A 12127-nucleotide genomic window follows, 5' to 3' on the forward strand; every position below is an offset into this window, starting at 1 on the left:
AATCCGGTCAGGATTCCATCCGAATCCGGTCAGGATTCCATCCGAATCCGGTCAGGATTCCATCCGGAATCGGTCAGGATTCCATCCGGAATCCGGTCAGGATTCCATCCGAATCCGGTCAGGATTCCATCCGGAATCCGGTCAGGATTCCATCCGAATCCGGTCAGGATTCCATCCGGAATCCGGTCAGGATTCCATCCGGAATCCGGTCAGGATTCCATCCGGAATCCGGTCAGATTCCATCCGGAATCCGGTCAGGATTCCATCCGGAATCCGGTCAGGATTCCATCCGGAATCCGGTCAGGATTCCATCCGGAATCGGTCAGGATTCCATCCGGAATCCGGTCAGATTCCATCCGAATCCGGTCAGGATTCCATCCGGAATCCGGTCAGGATTCCATCCGAATCCGGTCAGGATTCCATCCGGAATCGGTCAGGATTCCATCCGGAATCCGGTCAGGATTCCATCCGAATCGGTCAGGATTCCATCCGGAATCCGGTCAGGATTCCATCCGAATCCGGTCAGGATTCCATCCGAATCCGGTCAGGATTCCATCCGGAATCCGGTCAGATTCCATCCGAATCCGGTCAGGATTCCATCCGAATCCGGTCAGGATTCCATCCGGAATCCGGTCAGGATTCCATCCGAATCCGGTCAGGATTCCATCCGAATCGGTCAGGATTCCATCCGGAATCCGGTCAGATTCCATCCGGAATCCGGTCAGGATTCCATCCGGAATCCGGTCAGGATTCCATCCGAATCCGGTCAGGATTCCATCCGGAATCCGGTCAGATTCCATCGGAATCCGGTCAGGATTCCATCCGGAATCCGGTCAGGATTCCATCCGGAATCCGGTCAGGATTCCATCCGGAATCCGGTCAGGATTCCATCCGGAATCCGGTCAGGATTCCATCCGGAATCCGGTCAGGATTCCATCCAGAATCCGGTCAGGATTCCATCCGGAATCCGGTCAGGATTCCATCCGGAATCCGGTCAGGATTCCATCCGGAATCCGGTCAGGATTCCATCCGGAATCCGGTCAGGATTCCATCCGGAATCCGGTCAGGATTCCATCCGGAATCCGGTTAGGATTCTATCCGGAATCCGGCCAGGATTTCATCCGGAATCCAGCCAGGATTCCATCCTGAATCCGGTTAGGATTCCATCCAGAATCCGGTTAGGATTCCATCCGGAATCCGGTTAGGATTCCATCCGGAATCCGGTTAGGATTCCATCCGGAATCCGGTTAGGATTCCATCCGGAATCCGGTCAGGATTCCATCCGGAATCCGGTCAGGATTCCATCCGGAATCCGGTCAGGATTCCATCCGGAATCCGGTCAGGATTCCATCCGGAATCCGGTCAGGATTCCATCCGGAATCCGGTCAGGATTCCATCCGGAATCCGGTGAGGATTCCATCCGGAATCCGGTGAGGATTCCATCCGGAATCCGGTGAGGATTCCATCCGGAATCCGGTGAGGATTCCATCCGGAATCCGGTGAGGATTCCATCCGGAATCCGGTGAGGATTCCATCCGGAATCCGGTGAGGATTCCATCCGGAATCTGGTCAGGATTCCATCCGGAATCCGGTTAGGATTCCATCCGGAATCCGGTCAGGATTCCATCCGGTATCCGGTCAGGATTCCATCCGGAATCCGGTCAGGATTCCATCCGGATTAGATTCACTGACGAAAGCAAGAGAATCTCACCTTTCGCATTAACCAAATTAGTCCTGTAGCCAGTAAAGACTCGATAACTGTAAGTTTTCGTTGAGAGGTTGGAGCTTATGTACTTCATCATACATAATTTATAGCTAAAAAATTCTTTGAAATTGAAATTCGGCGATGGGAAATCATTGGGAGGACTTGAGGGTCAACCCACCCAGGCCTTAGTACTCTTGACGAGAGAAGGACTTAAAATTTGAAAAATCACATTAATTGAAGATAAAAAAATAATCTACGAGGTTTTTTTTTATTCTTTTTATATTTTTTGAAGCTTTGTTTAGAAAATTGATTCGTGGATATCTTATCAGGCTACATTGGAAAATCTTTTGAACTTCGAAGGAAATCTCTGTTGAATTTCTTTCATAAAATATTGTTTATTACCACCTCTGTCGCTACAGCATTGAATATGTCCCGCGTGATGCCATTACCTTTCGACAGCCTAGGAAACATATCCCCTCGTAATTAGAAGCAAAATTAGTCTAACCAAAATACTCACACAAAAATTCACGATTTCCACCACCCATCTCCCTAGTCCTCTGAAGTTGCTGAATGTTACACTACCATTTAAATGCTCACCAAACATCGTTCAATGCAATCAATGGAAGGTAGCCGCACGGATCCTACATTTATTTAGTTCGACCGGGACGCGGCCGGAAAATTGCCTAATAACAGGTTCACATGCAGCGCGAACCTACGTACAACAAACGGCTTCAGCGACACACGCAGCGCTATTATCGGAGCAAATGAAAGAAAAACCTAACTCATTCGGAGAGCAAGCGGATGATGCCCGAGTGTGTGCATCACGCAGCGCAGCATGAAGCGTATGTTCATTTCGAAAGCGGAGCGGGCGACGATTTCCAGTCCGTGCGGATTTTCAGTTCCGAATCCGTGAGCACTAGGGTGTTCCAACAACTATCCGCTCGATTTGAGCGGATTTCCCATAAGGTGAATTCCGTCATAAACCAATTTCTCAATAGCTCAGAAGCACAAATCTCAACGGGAAAATCGTTTTATGCTTCATTGCAGCAAGCGTGAAATTAGATTCTTCAGTTGAGTTGATCAATTATTTATATAGAGATTTGTGGCCAACAATTTTCAAATTTCGTTATGAACATCCTTAAAATATAAAACTCGTTTTTCTAAGCAAGTTTCATAAAATTTGTCATGAGAAGTGAAACAATTTTTAACAACCAAGAGGTAATATAATATTGTCAATCAGTTAAATCCCGAGTCTCCAGAAAATGCAGACTATATTTCACACCCTAACGAGAGCCATCCTCTTCACCGGAACCGCCGATCAACGGATGATTCCTTGAACATTAAATTGTGGTCTCGCGTGATGAGAATCAAATTGCCGACCAAAGTGGCAGGAGTTTCGCGGAACATGCTCCGTTTCAATTTTCTCAGGAAATGATCAGCAATTTTTCCTACGATTTTTTGATAATGGGTGGTTCTCTTCGCATTACCCAAAGGGTGGCACACGTGACGCTATTTTCGGGGCAGTGCCCCAGGAATTATGACCGGTCTAAGGCGGTTGGTCGGTGTCAATCATCATCAATGCGCGTATTTGATATCCTCTCATTACGGGTTATTAAATGGCAACGAATGATGGGATGTGCGGGCAGAACGATTTGCCATATCATTGCGTTGTGTCGCCTCACCGCCGCGGACGAAGTTCCGTTTGAAATTTGATAGGTCATTGTGGGCCGAGAAATTGGCATAAAAAAGCAGCAACGACGACCGCACGTTTTGTGGTAAGTACCATCGCTTCTTGATTGACAAGAAAGTACAGTTTGGATGGTTAATTATCGATGCAAACCACAACTGGTGATTTGTTGACGATTCCAAGGTGTTGTTAGGGCATTAATAATTCATGCATTTTATGGTTGGTCAGTTGGCGTGCTGCAGAGTGTTGTTTATGGTTATCGCATGCCATTTGTTATTTTGATCTGATGCGTTTTATTGCTGTACAATGAACCCGAAGTTATTACTGCATTTTCGAAGGGCGATTGTGTATGTTAAAACTTTGGTATATTTTCTTCATTACTATCCGCATGGTGTGCATGCATAAGAAAAATCAGGTCAGATCGTGTTTACGGCCCGTCCGATCCCGATTCCGAAAATTGCTCCAATTTGCTTTCCTGAAACAAGAGAATCCAAGAAGATAGCATCTCAGCACGGCCCTTGAAACCTGAAACCAAATTAGCCCCCACTCACTCATCCGGTGCCGGTTTCGAAGCATCATCGCACATCCTACCAACCACCAGCCACTTTGGCAGATCGACCAAACCGGAGAAGGAAAGCCCTATCATGTCCAGTCGTGTTCACGCTCGAGTGGTTCCAGCTTGACTTGATGCCGAGACTTTGCTGTGTTCTTACGTTTATTTGGGGGCCCCTCAAAGGTAAACTGTTGCAAGTGCAAGCGGTAAGTGATCCTCCCTTTCGGACCGATTCGTCTCACCACCGATTCGAAGCCCACTTCAAAGGCTGAACTCTATAATCTTCCTACATGGGGACGCTTCACGTCCCATCGAGTTGTCGTAAACAGAAATAAAATCATCATCGCACCCGGGCAGTGAAGACTCGGACGCTTCTCCTTCCGATCGTTCATTGCTGCATCCCGCAAGACAAACCTTCTGGATTACGCGCACCACGCAGGGGGTTGGACACAGCGGGACACGAGGGACGGCATCGAAGCAGGCAACGAGGACCCAGAACCAGTTTGGTTGAACACGTGCATCTTTTACGATAACGATGAAGACGACGGCCAGCGCGCAGTGGTTACGGGGCTGTACGCGCAGCCGTATGACGATGAAGGAAACAGCGAAACGAAGTAGAAAACGATTATTTCGCTTTCTCGGTTCTTCTTCGTGGTTGTGGTTGTCATCTTCGGTGATCGTGGCCTGGCGTGATCGGTTGATGGCAGTGATGTCAGTTTTATTTGGTGTATCACTCGAATCTATTGATTTATTAGTAGATTTCACTACTAGTGGAACTAACCTACTCGCGTCTCCACGCACTGTCCATACCAGAATGCTGATTCGCCAACGCGTGGTGCGTTGTTCCCAAAGAGCTGCTGGCTAAAAGGCGTTTTGCCTCATGAGCTTCCCGGCAACGAAATATCACCATTTTTTTTAAATATGAATATTATCAAATGATTGAGATTTTTTCTAATATTAATATGGCATCAGCTAGCTATATTGTTTAAATGTTGCATGAGGTAGAAACACCTATGAAAATCGTTACGGCTAAGGCATAAAAGCAGTCTATACTTAGCTAGAGCATATTGTCCCTCCTTCTCCTAAACTAAAACAAAAATATGAGTAATGGGTGAATGTATTCTTAAAATACGGCTAATTTTATTCATTTAAGAAATTATCGCACGTTTACTGAAATGCACATCGAAGTACATATGAATTTGTTTTGTTTGTTATATCTCTATCACCATAGAATGACGAAAGTGGTCATGAATCGATACATTCCAACTTCCATCTTCTAGTTCCAGTCCACATTAGATACGCTCCACCGAGGGTTGACTTTCATCGTCACATCCCTGCATGAACCGCTATCATTGGCTGGGGTGGGGTCACCATCCACCATGATATCAAGCAAAGCCAAGTTAGCAATCGATCTTCGGTTGAGTCCTCCGCTCGTATGAACCGAAGTCATCCGATCAAATGCTTGGAAATGTTCCAAGTGCTGCATAGAGTCGAACGGTAGTTGGTGGACAGAGTTTATAATTGCTTTACACCGGACAAATTCCCAAGCAAGAAGTGATTTGGCGTTACTAAGGGTACTGTTGAATACGCCCCTAGCGTAAATACGCACCCTATCACCTAAATACACATAGATGCAAAGTAGTTATTACAACACACCTTCTAATCCATTATATTGCCCACGATTGAATACCTTTTTGAGACCTACCCGGATAAAAAATATTATAAAATTATGATAAATTTTATTGTTACAGCCTCATTCAATACAATATAGCTACCATTGAACATTATGAAATTTTTACTATTAAATCAACTAAGAATTCATTGTTTTGCACGATTTAATGAATGGTAAATGGGACTTTTACAAAAGATTATAGGGGTTGTTACGTATCTTTACAATAAAAAAAATGAAAATTTTCCATACAAAATTCAGAGCAAAACAACTGATTTTACTGTACTTCTATTAGATGATTTTCATCATTTAAACAATAGAAACAAATGTTCTTCTTATGTTTCTCTTACTTTTTATTTATTGATTTACCATAGAAAAACATCAACTTAAATTTAATAAATAAGTATACTATTACACTAAACTCTACTACTTGATTGTAACTTTACAGCCATGTGTTTCGACATCAACAGCAAAGCCCGAACGGAACGGTGGTATTAACGGAACATTTTTTTCTGTAAAGTTACAATCAAGTAGTACAGTTAAATGGAATAGTATACTAATTTATCTTATGACATGCATACATCCCACTTAGAGCAAATTTATTCAACTCCACTTAATTCTTGAGCGGTGCTCATCTGGTTTAAGTACTAAGCATTGGTGAAGGAATTGTCCCTAAACAAACTTTAATATCACTTGTCATAAGACGAGTTTGTATTATCCCATTTAATTCCACCACTTGATTGTACTTTGACAGACACGTATTTCGACCTCAACAGTAACGTCGTCTTGACAAGTCGAGTCAAGTACGAGACACTGAAGACGACCTTACTGTTGAGGTCGAAATACGTATCTGTCAAGGTACAATCAAGTGATGGAATTAAATGGGATAAAACAAACTCGTCTTATGACAAGTGAAGACATTCCACTAAAAAGCACAACATAATTTTCTTAACAAACTTTAAAATGCCATTCCAGACTACGAATTTTGTTATGAGCAATATTCCCAAAGAAAATGAAATGTGTAAACTTTTACATCGTGTGATATAATAGCTTATACTTTAAATAAATACCATATAAAAGTAATTTTCTGTTCAAGGAGGTAATTCCTGCTAAATGCAAACAATTTTAATAAGTATGTTTAGAAAAAAATGGACATTTTCAAAATGTGTTATGTTATGACAATATTTGAGTTGATTTTTAATTTTTATTAAATAGTTGACCAGCTTGATGGACACTCGTATAATATGGCGTGCATAGTGAGATCCAGCGAGGACGTAGGCAAGATTCTATTAAACCAACGATCCATTACATCTACCAAACGATCCATTAGAACTACAAAACGTTATAACTTAACAGTTGCGGACTCAATCGTATCGCTACAAACTATGAAGTATATCCTGATGCTGAGTCTGCGTACTTGTTGTTTGTTGCATAATAATCCACGAAGCTGATAGTGTTGTCAGTCATAAATTAGGTTATTCCTTGGATTATTCTAGAAGGTAACAAAATTGTTTCATTATACAATTGAACGGTAAAGAAGTGCAATTTAAGAACATGTTGCCCCTACATTGGTTAACGACGGATCAAATGTCGATGGTGTTATCACTTCAGTGAACATTGGAATGATGGCAACGATCTTGCAATTCACGCAATTTGATGATACCGATCGATAACAGGACAGAACCACATGCTAGCAATGGAGCTACAGGACCATCTGAGGATCCTTCATTTATTCATTTATGATGTGTTACCTAATTTCCGTCAATTATGGGAACAAATAGTAAGGACCTGTGATAAATAAATAAAAAATAGTGTATGTTAATGCTCGTCTAATGTATTCCGTGCATCACAAAAACCGGAAACATTTAGTTAAACTCGAAAAGCTTTCTAACTTCAAACTAATACTTTACGGAATATTTTATGGTTCTAAGCCACCTACCTTATGCTGCTACCCAATGGTATTTTACCGAGTTGCATCGGTTGCCGTAATCTGCTACTCAAAATCCAGCGGCTCTCATTCAAGGTATGCAACATTTAGTGTGGAATGCTGGGTCGGATCGCTTGGCAGCTGCAACAGACCAGCCGCAGCCTCAGGAGATGATCATAACGGCTAGCATGCTAAAAGGAGCCAGCTTTGAGGGGAGAATCCAAAACCTATAGCAGTGACGTCCTCCTTTCGTCGGAACACCGGTGAAAGAAGGTACTATGCAGTTTGGTCCAAGATAATCCATTCTCTGTCTGTCGTTCATCCACTAATATCATGATGGCATCCGTAAACTAAGAGTTTTAAAGAACACTTCGGATCAAATTTAATTAGGTACGTTTTAATTTGGAGAATCAAACAACTGGAATTTAACTTGGACAAAATGAAGATAAATAAACAAAAACGAACTGTCAACTGAGTAACCGCATACACTGTTAAAGAAAACCACACAAATCTCAAATTAATAAAAAGATATTTAATTTGTAAAATATGTTGAATTTTATCTTGCTTTCTTGCTTAAGTTCAAAGAACTTTTTAAATATGATTACAATCAAAATTTTGTTCCTATAAATGTATATATGTATGTTTTTAAAATAAGTTAACTATCAATAGACTCTATTGTTATTTCATTGTTTTCGTTTGATGTTTAATAAGTTTACATATTTCAGAAGCAATTAATTTTCGGTAATAGAAGAGCTTTTTTGAACAAATATCTAAATTAAATTTAATGTATTTTTTTCAATTTACGAATATTTGGTTAACAATAAATAAACAATACAAATATAATAGAAATTATTGCTTACAATTAAATGTATTGTTTCCATGATGTGAGTACAATACAGATTTTTTTCGATCGTAAAAAATCTACAATAACTTTACAATAGGTTGTATTGATTACCATACAATTTATTATATACGAATAGTTTATACCGTACAAAGTATTGTAATTTTTTATCCGGGTTGCTTTGTATTCGATCGAGAATCACAACACGCAGTCTATCGTTGCAAGATTAAACAAAACTGCGAGGTTTCTAAGCCAGGTTACCATTTTTGCATTCGCATATCAAAAGGCTAACACGATGATACTTTTATGCCCAAGTCGAGATAATTTCCAATCCGAAAATTGCTTAGACCGGCACCGGGAATTGAGCCCAGCCACCCTCAGCATGGTCTTGCTTTGTAGCCGCGCGTCTAACCGCGTCTTATGCCTTGAAATCTAATTATTTTAAGCTAAAACATATATCCTACAGTGCTTGCCTAAAGTATTAAATACTTAACCTAAAATCCTATCCATATCTACATCTTTGTGCAAAGGTAACTACTATTACAGTGTACGTTCGCTAATTGTGTTTTTTTTTTCTAGTTGGGGCGCTTTTTAGTTGGGGGTTCGCTAATTGGGGTGAAACCCAATTAAAAATCAGCTAAACGTCAGAATCTGATGTCAAAAACGCGTTGACGTTTTTTTCCGTGTTTGGCGGGATCGATATTTTCTGGCGCGTAAAATTTTCCTTTGTTCAATGCAAAAAGTAAACAACATTCACGCTTGTCAAAATGCCCCAATTAGTGAACGGCATTCGCTAGTTGGGGTGTGGTCGTGCCCCAATTAGCGAACGATCACTGTATTTGAATTATTTACATGAGCTTAACCAATGGATATTTTAGAGCGGATGTATTCAGTTACGCAGCACTAGTTCTTGGATAGTAACATATACGACCCCGGTGATTCGAAGCCTCTTCCCGCAAACGCAGCACAAACGGAACAAAACGCAAGTGGAAAGAATGATAACTTACTTACTTACTTATAGATCCTGTACACCTCTGAACCGAATTGAAAGATCTCCATCCTGAGCGTCCACTTATCTGCCTGTTTTTCCAGGTATTTCTTAAACTCGCAAAGGCAGCCCTTGCTTTCTTGATCCGTGCGCCTATGTCGATCTTGGTACCGCCGCGGCTACCAAGATGTTGGAAGCTTTCTCCACTGGTTGCCCGACTACTGTGAAACTGGAAGGGGTCATCGTGTTTAGATCCAACGTTTTGGTTTTGTTGACGTTGAAGACTAAGCCTGCCGAAGAGGAGCGCTCGGCAAGGTCGTTGAATTTACTCTGCATGTCAGAGCGCCGTTGAGTTAGGAGTGCAACGTCATCAGCCAATTTTATGCTTTGGATGGCTGTTCGCTTCGGTATTGATGCGTGTTATACGTCGGATCCTAGACAGATCATGCCGAGGTGGTGGAAGCCTGGTTAGCACCCGAAAAAGTTGATCGAAGTGCTCGAACCAGTGTTTCAGCTGGTCAGTTGGGTCGGTCAATAACTGATCATTCGCGTCTTTCACAGGCATCGTTGCATTCATCTTCGCCTCACTAAAGCGTCGTGAGATATCGTAGAGGAGGCGAATGTCTTCGGTTGCTGCGGCTCTCTCTCCTTCGTCGGCCAGAGAGTCTGCTCACGCTCGCTTTTTTGTAGAAGGATGCAGGCAAATCTTCATACAGACACCTGAAATTATCACCCAGGGAGTGGGGTTGGCGCGGAAGGCAGAAAGCCAGCCCGCCGGACCCACTATACCCACCCAAGCAACAGAAGGTTACTTGAGTTACCCGCTCTACTAATACCCTGGTTCCACAGGAACTGTCTCCCAGCACTACTTTTGGGCGATAGGCAGTACTGAATGTACTCGCTCATTCACGCTCACACAGGAACTCATCCCGTATGAGTCTTACTTGGGTGATCTCTCTTACACACCCTCTTTTTTGTTTTCTTCCTAAGCAATGGAGGGGGAATCTGCTCAACAGACATCCTGGGTTGTCCAGGAAGTGCGGGGTTAGGGACCACCTCCAACAGCAAACGAGGGAGGCAGGACTACATCCCCGATCCGCTAAATCGTTTCCATTGCCGCCAAGCCCATCGTCCCTTCGGAACAACCAGAAAGTAATGCTTCAAAGGGGGGCCAGTGCACAACGCACCCTCGAGGATAGCTGCGTGTCCTTGCAGCATCGAACATCGTGACTCGCTTTTTTAGAAGAACACCATGGTATCGTGCCAGCACGTTGCCGGCTTTCCAGGTGACCTCACCACGCCCTATGTCCTCGGAAGGTGGGAAGGGGACGATCTCGCGCCTGCTTCCCTCTGCACGACTGGTATCAAGAATTATGATGCCGCGTGCACCCCAAATTGACCTCTCTGCGATAGGGCCTATTCAACAACACACAGAGGGACTTGCCAACGCGGTGCCTGCGCCTGCCCCAGCCTTGACGAGGACCCCTTTCCATCCTCGGGCTCGGAATCCGCCCGGTTGACCGACGCCACGCAAGCTACGATACCATGTTGTTCTTCGCGCGGCCACTTGTTCGATAAAAGGATCGAGTTCGACCACAGAGCATGACCACCGGTATGACCCATGAAGCGAACTCCGATCCCTTGGACCACCTCTTATTTGCGCCTGAACTAGCCATCCTTGAGTCCACGCGCCACCTTCTGTGTAGCTTCGAGACGGTTTGGGCGATAGCCAATAAAACGGCGTTCCAGCCAACTTCATCTTTACACATCCTCCGAACTAGGTTGTCCGGGGTAGTGTCCAGACAACATGTGGCAAGCATGTGGTCACGCATTGCGCGAAAACGTGAGCACACGAACAACACGTGTTCCGCCGTTTCCTCTAAACCTGCGCACACCAAACACTCGGGCGAGGCCGAGCAAGCCAGCTGCGTTACCTGCACTGTGAATTTGCAGCACGCTTAAACGCCGAGCACTTCGAACACCCCATGGGGTGCTTGCTGTTCACAGCTTTGCTGGAACAAATCAAACAATTGGGAGGGTTCGTGCAGCATTGTGCCTTATGTCCCTCCAATCCGCATCGTCAGCTTCTATCAGGGCCTTTGCAGTCCCATTGCTTGTGCCCCGGTTCCAGGCACTTGAAGCAAACTTCGGGTTGCTCGTATATGCCCACAGGGCACACCGACCATCCCACCTTGCCGTTCCCTAACTTGACTACCTTGGAGGCGTCCGTTGCAGAAAGCCGAACCAATGTTAACTGCGTCCCTGCCGGACCTTTCCGTAGCCGAACGGCTGCGGTGGGCGTCTCCACTTCACACTGTCGCCGCAGTGCCGTGACGAGCTCTTCGACTTCGGTGATCTCGTCCAGGTCTTTAACCCTTAGATTCACCTCCATCATGAGTGCCCTCACCTTCACCGTCTGGCCTAGGACTCCCTCCGCAAATTCTTGTAGGCGGCGCCCTTTTGCCAGACGCCCCGCTTCAGCTCGAGTATCATCTCGCCCATCCGGGTACGTCTTATTCGACGTACGTCGGCGCCGAGTTCACCGAGCTTGACGTCACTCCTCATCGCTCTCAAGACGTCCGAGTACTTAGCCTCGTCCGTTTTGATGACTAGGGCATCGCCCCTGGAGCGATTGGTGGCTACCCTAGTTTTCTTGCTACCCTCATTCGCCTGGGCCTTCTTTTCGGCCCTTGACGTCTTCGGTTTCCTCTTGTTCTTGACCAGGGTCCAGGAGGCGCCATCCCTCTCTATTTCCCT

At 44.4% G+C, this 12127-nt stretch overlaps 1 long non-coding RNA gene across 1 annotated transcript; it reads right to left on the reverse strand.

The window, feature by feature from the left end:
• Nucleotides 1–6837: 6837 nt before the first annotated feature.
• On the reverse strand, nt 6838–7965 carry LOC134214939 (uncharacterized). The gene is made up of 3 exons (XR_009979980.1): nt 7554–7965; nt 7182–7402; nt 6838–7106 (listed from the first exon to the last, which is right to left on the reverse strand). It is a non-coding gene; the product is annotated as an uncharacterized LOC134214939 (long non-coding RNA).
• Between the last annotated feature and the right edge of the window lie 4162 nt (nt 7966–12127).

This window comes from Armigeres subalbatus, chromosome 1 (assembly GCF_024139115.2).
Source record: "Armigeres subalbatus isolate Guangzhou_Male chromosome 1, GZ_Asu_2, whole genome shotgun sequence".
Taxonomy (NCBI): Eukaryota; Metazoa; Arthropoda; class Insecta; order Diptera; family Culicidae; genus Armigeres; species Armigeres subalbatus.